Raw genomic sequence first — 15,396 nt, forward strand, 5'->3', positions numbered from 1 at the left:
TAGGAATATGAACTCTTAGATTATAAAACCCAAGGGATTAATTCTAAAATCCCAAGGTATTATAAAACCAAGGGAATAATATTACATGCAAAGAATTAATATTATTAAATCAAGGTATATAAACCCTAAGATAAACATGGTTGACCATGATTCATTTTCATATTGAGACAATCTTTGTCAGAATGTGACGTTGTTCTATGGTTGATCATCGCTGAGCGTGATTGATTTTCATATTGAAACAATCTTTGTCACAATGAGGCGTTGCACCATGGTTGATTTTCATATTGAGAAAATCTTTGTCACAATGTGATGTCGGACCATAGTTGACCATGATTTACCATGATTATAAACCCAAGGGATTATATTAAACCCAAATATTAATATTATAAACACTATGAATAATATTATACCTTAGGAATATTAACCCTTAGATTAATAAACACGACAGATTGAAGCCCCAAGGGTTAGCTCAACTTGTCGAGTCCCCGTTGTTAAGTACCTCGCCGATCAGGAGGTCACAGGGTCAATTCTCCTCGATGCCCTTGGGATCAGGCCTTGCTAGTCTAGCCGATGGGCTTTAAAAGATTCCCTTTGGGGTTGATCTGCCCAGATTTTCTGTGGATGTAACAGCCACCTGGTGTTCGTGAACCACCCATAATAAACACAACAGATTGATATTATAGACCCAAGGAAATAGTAAACCCAAGGGAATAATATTAAACCACAAGGGATTAATATTATAAACCCTAGGTATATAAACCCTAAGATAAATACTATAAACCCTAAAATAAACATGATTGACCATGGTTGATTTTCATACTGAGACAATCTTTGTGACAATGCGACATTGGACCAAGGATGACAATGGTTGATTTTTGTATTGAGACAATTTTTGTCATAACGTGACATTGGACCATGGTTGATAATGGTTGACCATGGTTGATTTTGATATTGAAACACTCTTTGTCACAATGTGACGCTTGACTAGGGTTGACAATGTGATTAATTTTAAAACCCCTAGGTATTATGAACCCAACATAATAATATTAAACCGAAGGGATTAATATTATAAACCCAAGGTATATAAGCCCTATAATTAATATTATAAACCCTAAAACAAACATGGTTGACCATGATTCATTTTCATATTGATAAAATGTTTATCTTAATGTGACGTTGGATCATGGTTTAACATGATTTATTTTCAAATCGAGACAATATTTGTCACAATGCAACGTTGGACCATGGTTGATTTCGATATTAAGAAAATCCTAGTTACAATGTGATGTTGGACCATGGTTGAGCATGGCTGACCATGATTATAAACCCAAGTGATTTATATTAAACCCAAGGATTTATTATAAACCCTAAGAATGATATTACACTCTGGGAATATGAACCCTTAGATTAATAAACCTAATGAATTGATATTGTAAACCCAAGGGAATAATAAACCCAAGGGATTAATACTAAAAACCTAAGGGAATAATATTAAACCTAAGGGATTAATATTATAAACTCTAGGTATATAAACCCTGAGATAAATATGATAAACCCTAAAATAAACGTGGTTGACCATGATATATTTTCATATTAAGACAATCTTTTTCACAATGTGATGTTGGACCATGGTTGACCACAATTTACCATGGTTGATTTCCATATTGAGACAATTTTTGTCATAATGTGACATTGGACCATGGTTGACCATGGTCAACCATGGTTATAAGCCCAATGGATTTATATTAAACCCTAGGATTAATATTATAAACCTTATGAATAATATTATACCCCAAAAATATGAACCCTTACATTAATAAACTCAAGGGATTGATTTGAAAATCAATCATTATGGATCATGGTTAAACATGGTCCAACATCGCATTGCAATAAAGATTGTCTCAATATGAAAATCAAACATGGCAAACCATGGTAAACCATGATCATTTTATGGTTTATAATATTTATCTTAGGGTTTATATACCTTGGGTTTATATACCTTAGGTTTATAATATTAATCCCTTGAGTTTAATATGATTCCCTTTGGTTTATAATTCTTTGGGTTTAATATGATTCCCTTGGATTTATAATCTTTTAGTTTTTTATATTAATCCCTTGAGTTTATTATTCTCTTGTTGTTTATAATATCAATCCTTTGAGTCAAATTCATATCCCTAAAATATAATATTATTCATAAAATTTATTATATTATATCAAATCCTAACTTCAAAATTATATCAAAACCTAATTTTAAAATTATTATAACAAACTTTTCTTTATTTGTTTTTGGTAACCATATATTTATTTATTTATTCTATTTTTTTTAACTCTTATTATAAAAATTGATTGTATAACCTAAAATTATTATTCAACCCAACACTAAAACATAACACTACTTAATCTTAAATATTTATTAACACGGTTTTTGAGTAGGTGAATGTGAATGTCAACATTATGTAAAGTGATGTAAATGGCCAGCAATCCTTTTTGTTATTATTTATTAAAATTTTGAATACGAAAACAACTTTATTGTATAAAACATAACATTACTTATTCTTAAATATTTATTAACATGATTTTTGAGTAGGTGAATGTGAATGTCAACATTATGTAAAGTGACGTAAATGATGAGCAATCCTTTTTGTTATTATTTATTAAAATTTTGAAAATGAAAACAACTTTATTGTATTTAGTTATTAATGTATAATGATATTAGTGATAATATTGTTTTTAATATTAATTTGAATGTTATTAAATGGTATTATTATTATTATTATTATTATCTTTATATTAAAGTTAATTATTAATATTAAATAATAATAATAATTAATAAATATTATTATTTAAATTTAATAATATTATTAATTAATAATGATTAGTTAATATTTTTTTGGTAGATAAGTACTCACGGGGGATTTGAACCAGTGACCTATCACAAAGAGTGTCTTAACAGTACACTCAGTACACCCATTCACCATCAATCCAAAGCGCCATGGGCAATAATGATTAGTTAATATCATTAATAACGATATAAAATAATATCATTAGTAATAATATATTTTCTAAATTCAAAGTTCTGTGATCCATATTACTTTAAGAAGAGTCTTTTTGGTAGAAATCATATAAGAGAAAATTTTGCCAACGCGTTTCGAACCAGCTAGTGTGGTTCATCATCAGGATCAGATGAAGATACAGATCATGGCACATGCTTAAATAGAGGGTGATATAGAGACCAAAAAATCATATAACAACTAGTTTATGAAAATTAATATTTTAATAATGATTATTAAGATCAAATAATATTCCTATAACGACTAGTTTAAGAATAATAATATTATAATATTATAATAATAATTAAGATAACAAATAATAATAATAATAATTAATAAAGATCAAAAAACGTTAACATTAATAACAAACAAACAATCCAAGTCAACCAAATACAGGGAAAATAGTCAAAAAATAAAAATAAATAAATATGAGTCAAGACCTTATTAATGAGTCAAGATCCTATAACAAAAATAATAATTAAAGGAAACTAAAATTAAAACAAAGCAATCAAAAGGGAAGGTATTATTATTATTATTATTTTAACAACTAGTTTATGAAAATTAATATTTTAATAATGTTAATATTATTTGCATTTAATGTTAATATTTTTTTTATCTGGTTTCTCACCTAAAAAAAATAAAATCCCTCCCTTTTGATTGTTTGTTTTAATTTTAGTCTCATTTAATTATTATTTTGTTATAGGATCTTGACTCATTAATCCATCCTTGACTCCTATATATATATATATAATAATTATTATTATAAATTATAATATTATTGTTCTTAAACTAGCCATTATATTAGTCGTTATAGGGGTATTATTTGATCTTAATAATCATTATTAAAATATTAATTTTCATAAACTAGTCGTTATATGATCTTTTGGCCTCTATATCGCCTTCTATTTAATCCTATGCCATGATCTGCATCTTCATTTGGTCCTGATGATGAACCACACTAGCTAGTTAGAAATGTGTCGGCAACATTTTCTCCTATGTGATTTCTACTGAAAAGACTCTTCTTAATGTAATAAAATATTATTAACTAATAATATCATTATTAATTAATTATTAATATAATATCGGAATTAAACGAGGTTGCCCCCCTCTCCTACCCTATTTGGCATTTACATCGATAAGCTAGAACGCTGTTTAGAGGAAGCAGGTTGTGCTGGCACGATCTTAGCTAGGATAGTCATCATCCTTCTTCTCTATGCTAACGATATTGTTCTTCTCGCAAGGTGGCCATCTGATCTTGATAAGCAACTTAGACTTCTTAAGGATTTCTGCTCTACCATAGGTATGACTGTTAAAACTGACAAAACAAAAGTTATGATTATCAAATCCAAGAAAGACACTTACGCTAATTTTATGTATGACAATAGTAACTTGGAGGAAGTGTCTTCTTACAAGTACCTAGGAATTGATATTCATCACAAGCTCAACTGGAACTATAGCATTGAGAAAAGGATTAATAAGGGGTGGAAAGCTTATTTTGGTCTTGAAAATAATTTTAAGACGACAAACCTCGTAATGTGGGATAAAAAGAAGTTCCTCTTTGAAACTTTAGTCACTCCTATTATCTTATATGGATGTGAGTTTTGGGTTGTAGCATCTCTAGAGAATGTTGGAGAAATATTGAGGAAATTCAGAAGCGTTTTATAATGTATAATCTCAAAATTAAAAGCAATACACCCTATCCTATTCTCCTTATAGAAGTGGGTCTTTCCCCTATCGAGAGCCTAGCTATGACTAGGCTTTTGTTGTACAACCATAAGCTCAATAACATAGGAGACCATAGATTTCCTAAGCTAGCTTTAAATTCCAGCCAAAACCACCTAAGGCTCAAATGAGGTTGGTATAAAGACACCAGGGCTTGGTTAAACCATTGGGAGATCGACGAGAATGTTGCATTGCAAAACATTAATAACATTATAAATATTGTTACTTCTAAGTTCAAAGAAAAAATATGGTGTGAGAAAGATTTAGCAACTAAAAGAAAATTAAGATATTATAAGGAGGTCATCAACCCCACCCTAGAAGATCAAAAGTATCTCTCGGTTTTACTAGCTCAAAGAAGATTAGAACGAACTCTCATGAGCTCCATAGTGAAACGGGTCGTTGGGCAATTCCTAAAACACCATGGATGGAAAGAATTTGTCATTTGTGTGAGAATATGAACATTGAGGATGAAAATCACTTCCTCTTAGAGTGCCCCACATACAACCACATTAGATCTCAGTTTCATAATCTTTGTTGCAATATTGACCTTCCTAGCCTTTTACGATGTCAAAATTACAGTGAGCTCGGGAGGCTTCTTTCCAAGCTTTTTGAGCATAGGAATAAAATCTTAAATCCAACTAAATAGTTCGTTTTCTTTAGGTATGATAGACCAAAGTTTGGTCTCAGTAGACATTAACCATCATCATCAATATCATTATTAATTAAATATTAATAATAATTACTAATTTAATTAAATATTATTTAATAATTTAATAAATCAATCAATTAATATTATTATTTAAATTTAATATCATTATTAATTAATAATGATAAGTTAATATCATTAATAACGATATAAAATAATATCTTTAGTAATAAAATATTATTAATTAATAATATCATTATTAATTAAATATTAAAATAATAATTAATTAATTAAATAATAATAAGCAAATAATTTGTTTTTAATTCAATAATTATTAACCCAACATTACTTTGAAGAACAGAAATATTAGTATTTTAATTAAAACATTATTACATACATGTTTTAATTCAAACATTAATTTATTAAGAATTAGTTTATCAATATAATAGCTATTTAATACACAATTAATATTTAAATTATTAATTTAATATTAATTATTTAAATCATTAAATTAAAATATGATTATATAATATTTAATAAATTATATTAAATTATTAAATTATATGAGTACATATAATATTTACTTAATAATTATTGAATTTAAATTAATTAAATTATAATTTTAATATATTAATATATTAATTATAATTAATATAATATATAAGTATAATTAATCTTAATCTTAATATAAAGTTAATATTAAGCTTAAGTTTAATATAAACGTAAATAATTAATATAAATGACCATGTAATGCAACTCATAAGCATTTTGTCCTAACGATGAACCACATTGGTTGGCTCAAAACGCGTTGGCAAATGAATTTTTTGATGTGATTATCACCGAAAACATGTTTCAAAATAAGTGAAATGTTAATGTGTTTTTTAATCTTAATATTTTATTATAATTATTATTTATAGGCATTACATTTATTAATAAGCGAAACATTAACTAAATAATAAGAGAAGTGTTAAATAAAGGAACTTCTCCTCTTATTCTTCACGGCTTCAAAGCTAGTGTGGTTATAATTTATAGTTTAAATAAATTAGCTAGTATCTTTTAATAATTACAATTCAATTCGCTATCACAGTGAAATGAAGTCTTGATTCAACATTCAAATTTCCCTCAAAACCGTGTTAACTATTTTTATTCCTCTAGATAGATAAATCAACATAGATGTAACATGTTATATGTTATTAGATACATCAACATAAATGTATCATGTTATTAAAAATATGTTCTAAACATTGTTACAAGTTAGTACTCATAAACTGAAAAATTCTATAAATCTTACATTGAATTTCTACAATTTATTAGCATCCCAATGATAAATATATTTATTAGCGCAGTCATATCAAATGATTTCTAAATAAGTAAATCTGCCTACCAATAATTAAATTTATGCATTTACAACATATATGAAATGGTGCTATAACCCTCGTAATCTTTTGCAAGAAATTGAAGTTTGCTCATTGAAATGGGAACTACTTAAATTGTTTGTACATGGGATTTTGGGAATGAATAAGAAAGAAGGGATGAAATGATAGAAACGTTCACAAAGTCGATCTATGCATAACCTAAACACAATATTTTAAACGCTGTTGAATTAAATTATTGAAATCGAATAATCTAAATGTGTTAACAGTTTTAGAGATGGTGGAAAAGACCGGAAAATAAAATAGATTTTGTATAACCTGGCTTTCTTTATGTGTCTGTTTCTCCATTATAGGCGATGTCATGTCTCCCTTATTAACTCAACAACATCATAAAAAAAAAATAAACATTATTTTTTTTTTAATAACGTAAATCTTTACCATCATACTGCTACTATTTTTCTTTTATTTTTTCTAAAAATTATGTCAGTAGGTTTACTAACCCTTACCAACAAAAAGAACATGAGAGGTTCCTATCAATGTTTTTGCAACAAGGTAGGTCTTGTATATCATATGCAGTATTCTTTAATTCCCTTATACAAGTGGCAGTCGAAACTTCTACATGATAATTGGCTACGTGTTGTCACAATTCTCCTTTTTTTAAACTGTAGTTAGTGATATTCGTTCCTCATTTGGGGGTTAACAACCTATATTAAAGAGGAAAATATAAAAGAGTAACTCGTGGCATAAACTTAGTCCCTAGGGGAAAAATTTGCTGCCTAGCCTGTACACTCAAATTCTTTTTTCTAAAAATACATGTGCCGACATAATAATTTTTGATGTTACGACTTCGCTACACTTAACTATTTCATATCTTTCTTAAGTGATCATTTATTTGCTACTGTTGAACTTTGGGAAAATGTATATGAACATAATTTGTAGCCTTAACATGTTGGTGTGGAATTATTCATGTTAAATGAGCATGTATAGACCAAGGATGGAAACACCACTTGAACAGGGTGTGTGCTAATGTAATAATAAGTGTTTATTTATGTTACAATTGACATATTTTATTATTCGAAGGAGGTTCATCGAGGATCGAGGGACGTTTTTCTCATGTTGGCAAGAGGTCGTTGAAGAGAATTATTGCGTGAAGATCTAGAGGTTCATGTATTCATCACAAAAGACATATAAATTGCACAACAAGCTTCATTTTCTCCTTCGGAGGAAGCCCCTGCTACAAAATTGGTATCAAAGCCAGTAACGTTTGGTTCATACGAGTATTTATCTTTTAAACTCTCTCAAAAGATAACATGGAACTAGGAAGAAGATCTGTTTCATTCAGAGAACTTCAGAAAGAAGAAACACAAGAAAATAATTTTGATATGGAAAATCTGTTTCATAGTGCATCATCTTCAATGATTAACTCTGCAGAAATAGAGTTAATAGAAAGTCAGCCATCAACCCGATGGGCTCTCCCTTCCATAAGCCCATCAAAAGTTTATGGTGATTTATCTATGTTTCATTTGAAAGCTATAACTAGAGTCACTGTTAAAGAATGTGTCTCTCAGATCCAAGAAAATGTTGAATCCATTCAAACCATTTCCCTTTTAGATCCTAAAAATCTTCAGGAAGAAGCTCGAAGACATGGTACTTCTTATCTACATCTTGGTTGTATCCGGGTGGGCATAAATTCTTTAACCCACAGAGGGCTTAATACATATGTGTTGGCTACTATCAGAGATCTCACGCATAACATATATACTGATTCATTAATTGGTGGTATCGTGGCTCCTTTATCAAATGGTCCTGTATGGTTTGATTGCCGCCCAAATTTCTCAGTATATGTGTATGATGAACACATTAAGGAAATCCTCCAATTGCAAATCAAAACTAGTGGTTTTGATATGAAAAGAAAAAGGAAAAACATTGCAGTTCATACTAGAGGGTGTTTCAGGCACACCAACACATTATATCCAGCCATTCTACATACACCCAGTCAAGAGTCAAAATCCAGCACCCTGGTAATCACTGATGCTCACAATAAAAAAATTGAGCATCAGACTATCAAATGGGAAGATCTCAACTTTCCTGAAAACTGGGTAGTAGATCTACTTCAATCGCCCAAAGTTCAAAGTGTCATGATTGCTCAGATACAAGAAGGACCAGCTAAAGCTACTATGTCCTTCCCTAGAAGATCTACTTTGGATTGCAAAAGAATACAAGAAGCCTGTCAAGCCACAAAATACCATATAAACTCAGATCATATTTCATGTCAGCCATCTACTTCCACATCTGTAAATACTCCATCTATAAGCTACTCACATGTTGATTTATTTGAACTCGCTCAGTTATTACATTTTTCCACTCTCAAAGTAAAATGTCTTATCTGCCAAACAATAGTTTTCTTACAATCTCTCGCGGATCTTGTTCTCCATAAAAATCATAATCATAGGACTGGAGAGGCCCCTTCTATTGTTACAACAAATTCATGGCCAAATCCAAAATGTTATGACATTCCATTTCCTCATGACACTGTCCTAATGAATCATGAATTACCCACTCTGGAGAATGAAGACCCCCGTCTCACTGAAATGTTTAGCAAGATGAGACCACCTAGGATGCCAAAATATGGCTTGGGATATCTTGAAAGACTAGATAGTCTCATTCCATCTTCAAGATTTCAAAATCCTATTCCACAAGACTACAAAAAGCCATCAATCCCAGAAATGTACAAATTCTTCTCCCTCATGGATGGGTGTCCCAAACATAAGATTAATAGAGACTGGATGAAGAATATGCTAAATTGGGATCTCTATACACATCTTGAATCCAAAGAATTTAGTCTCATCACAGCCATTGATGAAAAATATGCTCTTTCTCTGGAATGGAAAAAGTACATGGAAGAAACAAACTCACGGATTTATTTTTATGTCTGGAAGAAATTAAAGGAACAACCGGAAGTGCATATGGCAGATGCAAAAGCTTCATCTGCACAAAAACATTTTAGGACAACTTGTGATGGACGCAAGTTAGAAACATATACCACATTCCCTCCATACAAGGGAATCATGCTAGGAGAAGCTAGAAACTCAGCCAAGGCCATTCCCTTAGTATTAAAAGATGATTCAACCCTAGGAATAGATGGAATGATCCAGAAGGCCAGTGAACAAATAAACTGGACAAATACAACAATTAAAGGGCTAGAGATGAATATGGAAATAACTTCTGAACAAAAGGAATGTTTTGACTCACTATCAGTCGATGTACATAGTGTAAATAAAACTTTGAATGATGTCAACTTTTCAGTTTCTGTATTAAAGGGTTTTGTCAAAGAATCAACAGCACAAATTGAAAGCATGGAGAAAAAGGTATTATGAGTTCAAATCTACTCAGAATCTTATGGGTAAACTATCTGAAAAGTTTGAGTAACTTGAAATATCTCCCAAAGATAAGGATATCCCTACCTCCATGTTGTTTAGCCACCATGTACCTGTTAGCACCTAGATTGAACCTCAGTCTGAATAAGGCAATTTCAGGATAACCACAAACCACGCTTATCCAAGTAGCTAGCCCTACTAGGCCAGGAGAGGGCTCTCTTCGTAAGGATCTCAGCCAAAATGACTGGATCAGGAAATTGATATTAGGCTAGGTATAGTAGCACAAGGGTTTTTATTTGATTTGTTTTTGAAGGGTTTTGCTAGATCAGATTGAGCCAAACAGTTGGGGCAAGGAAATTAGGTCAAAATTGCAGGGTGTTCAATAGGGCAAGGTAGGCACAATGATCAGAACCTTAGGGTTTGATGGATGAGGTGGAAAGGCAGGTAAGGATCTAGAAAGAGCATGTAAACCACATGGATTCTTCCTAAACTAAAGAAAACACAGACTGTGAAATGTCTACCCAAAATAGAGCATAAAAGATGTGGATTCTGTCTCTCAAACTTGTATACATTCACATAAAGGCAATGAAATGATGAAATGGAGTCAAAAATACATTATAACACATGAATACAAAGGAAAATATGAACTAAGCATCATACCACATGGATCCCAAAGAAATAGCTGCAATTTTTCATTAATCTCCTGCTGTAACTGATACAAAATGATATCTAATCAAAACATAAGCATCCCACTGAGTCCAACCCTTTACAATGAGAAAGAAAAAGAAGATATAGACCTCAATTCAACCTCCTCCCATCCTCAGGGGTCGAATCCTTAAGATGAGGAACTAATCCATCAAAAGCTGAACAAGAAACTGGAATCTAGGCAACCCTAACAACTTGCCTTTAAAAGGGAGGAAACTGATTCATTTGACTTCAAGAGAACTTTTGATCCAATAAATCTACCCTCCAGTGACTAATATTTGTATTATTTACATTCATAGTCACCATTTACATCAGTGAAAACATCATCCATGAGAGAAAACCCAAAAGTTATAGTCATGGTACAGTAAAGTGAAAATTTAGCAGAAAATTGTCGCCACAAGGTTATGCGCAACACTTTTTGTAGGGCCATTTTGGAGGCCTTCTCGGTGTCCAAATTGAGCTCATGATAGCTCATTGGAAAGCCTGTCCTGTCTACTTTCCAAATATTCCTTTATTTTCCCATTTGGAGTTGATTTTACCCCTCAAAAATGGATTCTCCCAAGACTGCTTCTATGTGCAGCGCCATGGTCAAAACAGGGGCAAAAACATGATTTTTTAGGTGTTTTTTGACCTTTTGGCTGACCAGTTTTGCTCCAAAATCTTAGAAAATGCACAGGGAGCATGCTTACATCATTAGGAATCCAATGGTGGTCTTATTTTGGCCATTGGATGCTCCTAGGAAAAGCGCAGCGCCAGTGGCGTTGTGCATAGAGCCAAAATTTCTGTGTCAAAAACTGCTAAATTCTTCAAAAATGCAAAAATTCTCAAAAATTGCTCAAAATTGCTCAAAATTTGTGGGAGACCACCACCATCAAGTGTCTGGGTCAGCCAAGGAAGCTTCAACAAGAAACCTAAGCCTATCACCCTCCTTTTTGCCTTTGAGGGTTTGTTTTAGCCTTGTCTTCATTTGCTTGACTCTTATGTTACAAATCTTGTTCCGGGACCTGTAATGGTAAGACATGTGTGTGATTATTTGATTGTCCTTGTTGGCCCTTTTTAGCAGCTTCTCCAAATGAAAATTGACCCTATCAAGCCATGTTTCTCTATCCTCTTCAATCTCCTTTTCAAGCCTCTGTTCTGTAGTCAAGGTGGCTGGGGTCTTTTCCTCTTGCATTACTGATTTGCCTTTGTCATCTTGCCTCTTTGCCTTGAGAAGTTCTAGCTCCATGAGGACTTGTTTGTCACTTAGCTGCTTGTTCTCTTTCTCAAGGTATGAAATGACATACTTAGCTCTCGCCAAGTTGTCCATCAATACTTGGATCTGTGCATCTTTTTCCTTTATGATTATATTTTCATTTGTTGCCTCATCTTGAGCCTCCAAGTCGACTATCTCAATGCCATGATGAATGTGTGGCTGTTCTGGTTCATCATGTTCCATCAAATCAAATTCCCTTTCCTCTTCATCATTGAGGCTTTCCTCCAACATCTTTTCCTTCCCTTTTTGCACCTGTTGCACCTATTGTGTTGATGAAGAAGGCAAAGCCCCTTCCACCGTTTGTGGAGAAAGCATTTGCCTATGAGTTGATGAAGAAGGCAAGGCCCCTTCCACATCAGGTGGAGTAAACACTTGCCTATCTGCTGCAAACAACTTTCTAGCCCCTCTCTGATATGTTTTGTAGGTTTATGTCTTCTCAACAACTTTAGTCTTTTTAGCCTTCTTACTTTTCTTTACTTTGGTACTGCTGGAAGGCCTTTCTGCTTCTTGAGGCACTGGTGGAGGAATCTGAGGACCATTGAAGATGTCATTGGCAATAAACGTATCCCAAGAGATGTTGAGGAGGTTGAGATGATGTAGCACAATAATCTTAATCAAGGAATAATGATAAATACTATTCATCTGTTGAGGGTATGGCCTTTTCTATACAATGTAGGCCATCTTCTCAATGTTCCTGAATAAGAAGTACGGGATGTTCAACATTTTCACTCTTGTGAAGTGCATGAGAAGCCTAATATGATAGGTGTATAGTCTGGAAAATCTGCCCTCACATGTAAAATACTTCATAATGATCCTCATCATAGAGGCATACTTGTCATGAAGGAACCTGAAAGGAAAGGTCCTCTTCTTTTCATTCCTATACCTGGATTTGATGTATGGCTCATAGTAGTGCTCATCCAAATCTTGTGCTTTATACCATTTTTCCCCCACATTCGGAATCCTTGTAGCATCAACAATGATGGAGGTGGAAACTGCAAATGTCACCCCGGCAAGAGTTACCCTGTTATCACGAAGATTTTCTACAAAAAGCCTGGTCAACTCAAGATGATGTTGAACTCTTTGTACTTGTTCACAAAACTCATAACATCCTAGATACCTGAAACAAGAGACAATCATAGGGGAAGCCTCTAACTCTCTGATGTTTAATGGTTCCTCTATGATAATTCTGCCTCCCTTATGTGGTTTTCTCTACTGATGAGGTTCATCTTCCATGCTTTCACGCCACTATTTTCCTCCTCCTCATAATCTTTATCATCTTTATCCATGTTTTTGAGTTTGAAGCTTTAGAAACCATAGAGAAGGTAATCAAGAAGTGGGAGTTATGGTGAGTAGGGATAGGGGAAGGGGAGAGGAGTTTGTGTGATGTAGGAATGAGATATGTATGATGTGAGAGTGAGAAAAGGGGGTATTTTTTAGTAGGGGTTTAGGGGTTTTGTTTGGGGGCTAGGGTATAGGGGATAAGCATATTTGACAATAAGGAATAGGGAATAGGGATTATATTTAGGGATATGATAATAAGGTATGGGAATGAACAGGAAAATGATAAGCAGGGAGGGTTTTTAAATAACCTAGGGTTTGAAAATTTTAATAGCGAACAAACTCAAAAATCTTGAAATGAGTGTTGGGAGGATAGCTTAGGGAGTATACTTACTTGTTTGAGGCTCTATATAGCAAACATAGTGATTTGGATGCTTGTTAGGATAGTTTTTATGGTTGCTGACCCTATGCATAGTGTCGTGTACAGGTGCGCAGTGCCGTACAAAAATACATAGGCGTGCGAGCTCTATGTGCAGCGCTCTGGCTATATGTGCAGTGCCTCACCTGTGTGCGTAGCGCTCGGGCTCTATGCACAACGCCCGCGGTTTCTTCGGCCACCAATTCGCTGCAAGTCAGTTTTTCTCTTTGTCAAATCAGCATGATGAAGTTTAGCTCATCCCTTTGAGGTTTTATAACTGTAATTTTCACTGTAGGGACCTACCACTTTAATCATTCACCTTTTAAAATTTCTTTCTCATGTTTCTTTCTAATGCTTTTGAGTGGCTGATATGATTTAAGGATTTGCATTATGGAGTGTATAGTAGGGAATATATGACTTTAAGAAGCTTGGGAAATTAAAGACTTTATCATGAAATGACTTTGATAATTACAAATAAATCTTCCATTTTCAACTAAAAAACAATGTTTTTGAGATGAAAAGCTACAAAGAACTGAAGAAAACATCCATATCTCAATTTTGATTGAAAGAGACTGAATTACCTTTATTAGGTCTTCCCCATATTTGCTGCTTCCTTTTATTTGGATACAATAATGACCCTAGACCTAGAAAGATGAAACCTAATGACTTAAATGAAAAATGAAGACCTGATTTCATGACTAATTTTGACTGAGATGACAAGAGTGACAGAAGGTTTTAAAAGCTCAGCCAACTATGAGAGTGGGTCAGAAGACATCTTTGTGAGGGAAAAGACCAATCCTGACTCAAACAACCATCAGGGAATCAATTTCAAAGTATGACCTAGCGGAATGACTTGAAATTGCAAGGTGAGACACCTAAAATGATCATGCAAAAAGAGGAATGTGATCCCTGATGGAAGTATGAAAATATTGACACTAACATTGGCCTTATTGGGGATGTCAGCTCCTTGGAGGTGTCAAGAACACCGTAGACTAAGTGCCTAGCTGATTGGGCCAATACGGTCAAACAAATGAAAGATTGAAAACTTCTTGAAATTTTTGAAAAATAACTCGATACAAACTGAAAACTGACTCAAAACCAACTCTAGACTGACTCAAAAACCAACTAAAAACAACGCAAATCATTTAAGATTTATAGCCTTCAATTCGAGCCCCAAGCTCAAATGACAATATACTTCAAATCTTGCAAGGAAAGTAAACTGGTATATACAATGACAGTGAAACAACTTCAGCAAGCTTCATCATAAATAATAGTGTTTCAGGAGCCTACCATTCACAGATCCTCCTGAGCATTCTTGATCATCCATTTCCTTCAATAAAAATGAATTCTGCCCTCGATAGGTTGAGATTTTATAAGGTTCTTTCCACATATTGTCAAACTTACCATGTTTTCCTTTTTCTTCATTTCGTGCATCCCATCGCAACACTACATCTTCTAGCTGAAACTTTTATGCCTTGGTCTGGCGGTCATAAATTTTCTTTATCTTCTCTTGTCGCTGGAAAGTAGTTTGAGAAACCTCTTCCCTTGTTTGTTGAAGGTGAATCATTTGAT

The sequence above is a fragment of the Pinus tabuliformis genome, chromosome 3_1 (assembly GCF_031772625.1).
Source record: "Pinus tabuliformis cultivar Carrire ecotype Pingquan chromosome 3_1, CPIR1, whole genome shotgun sequence".
NCBI lineage: Eukaryota > Viridiplantae > Streptophyta > Pinopsida > Pinales > Pinaceae > Pinus > Pinus tabuliformis.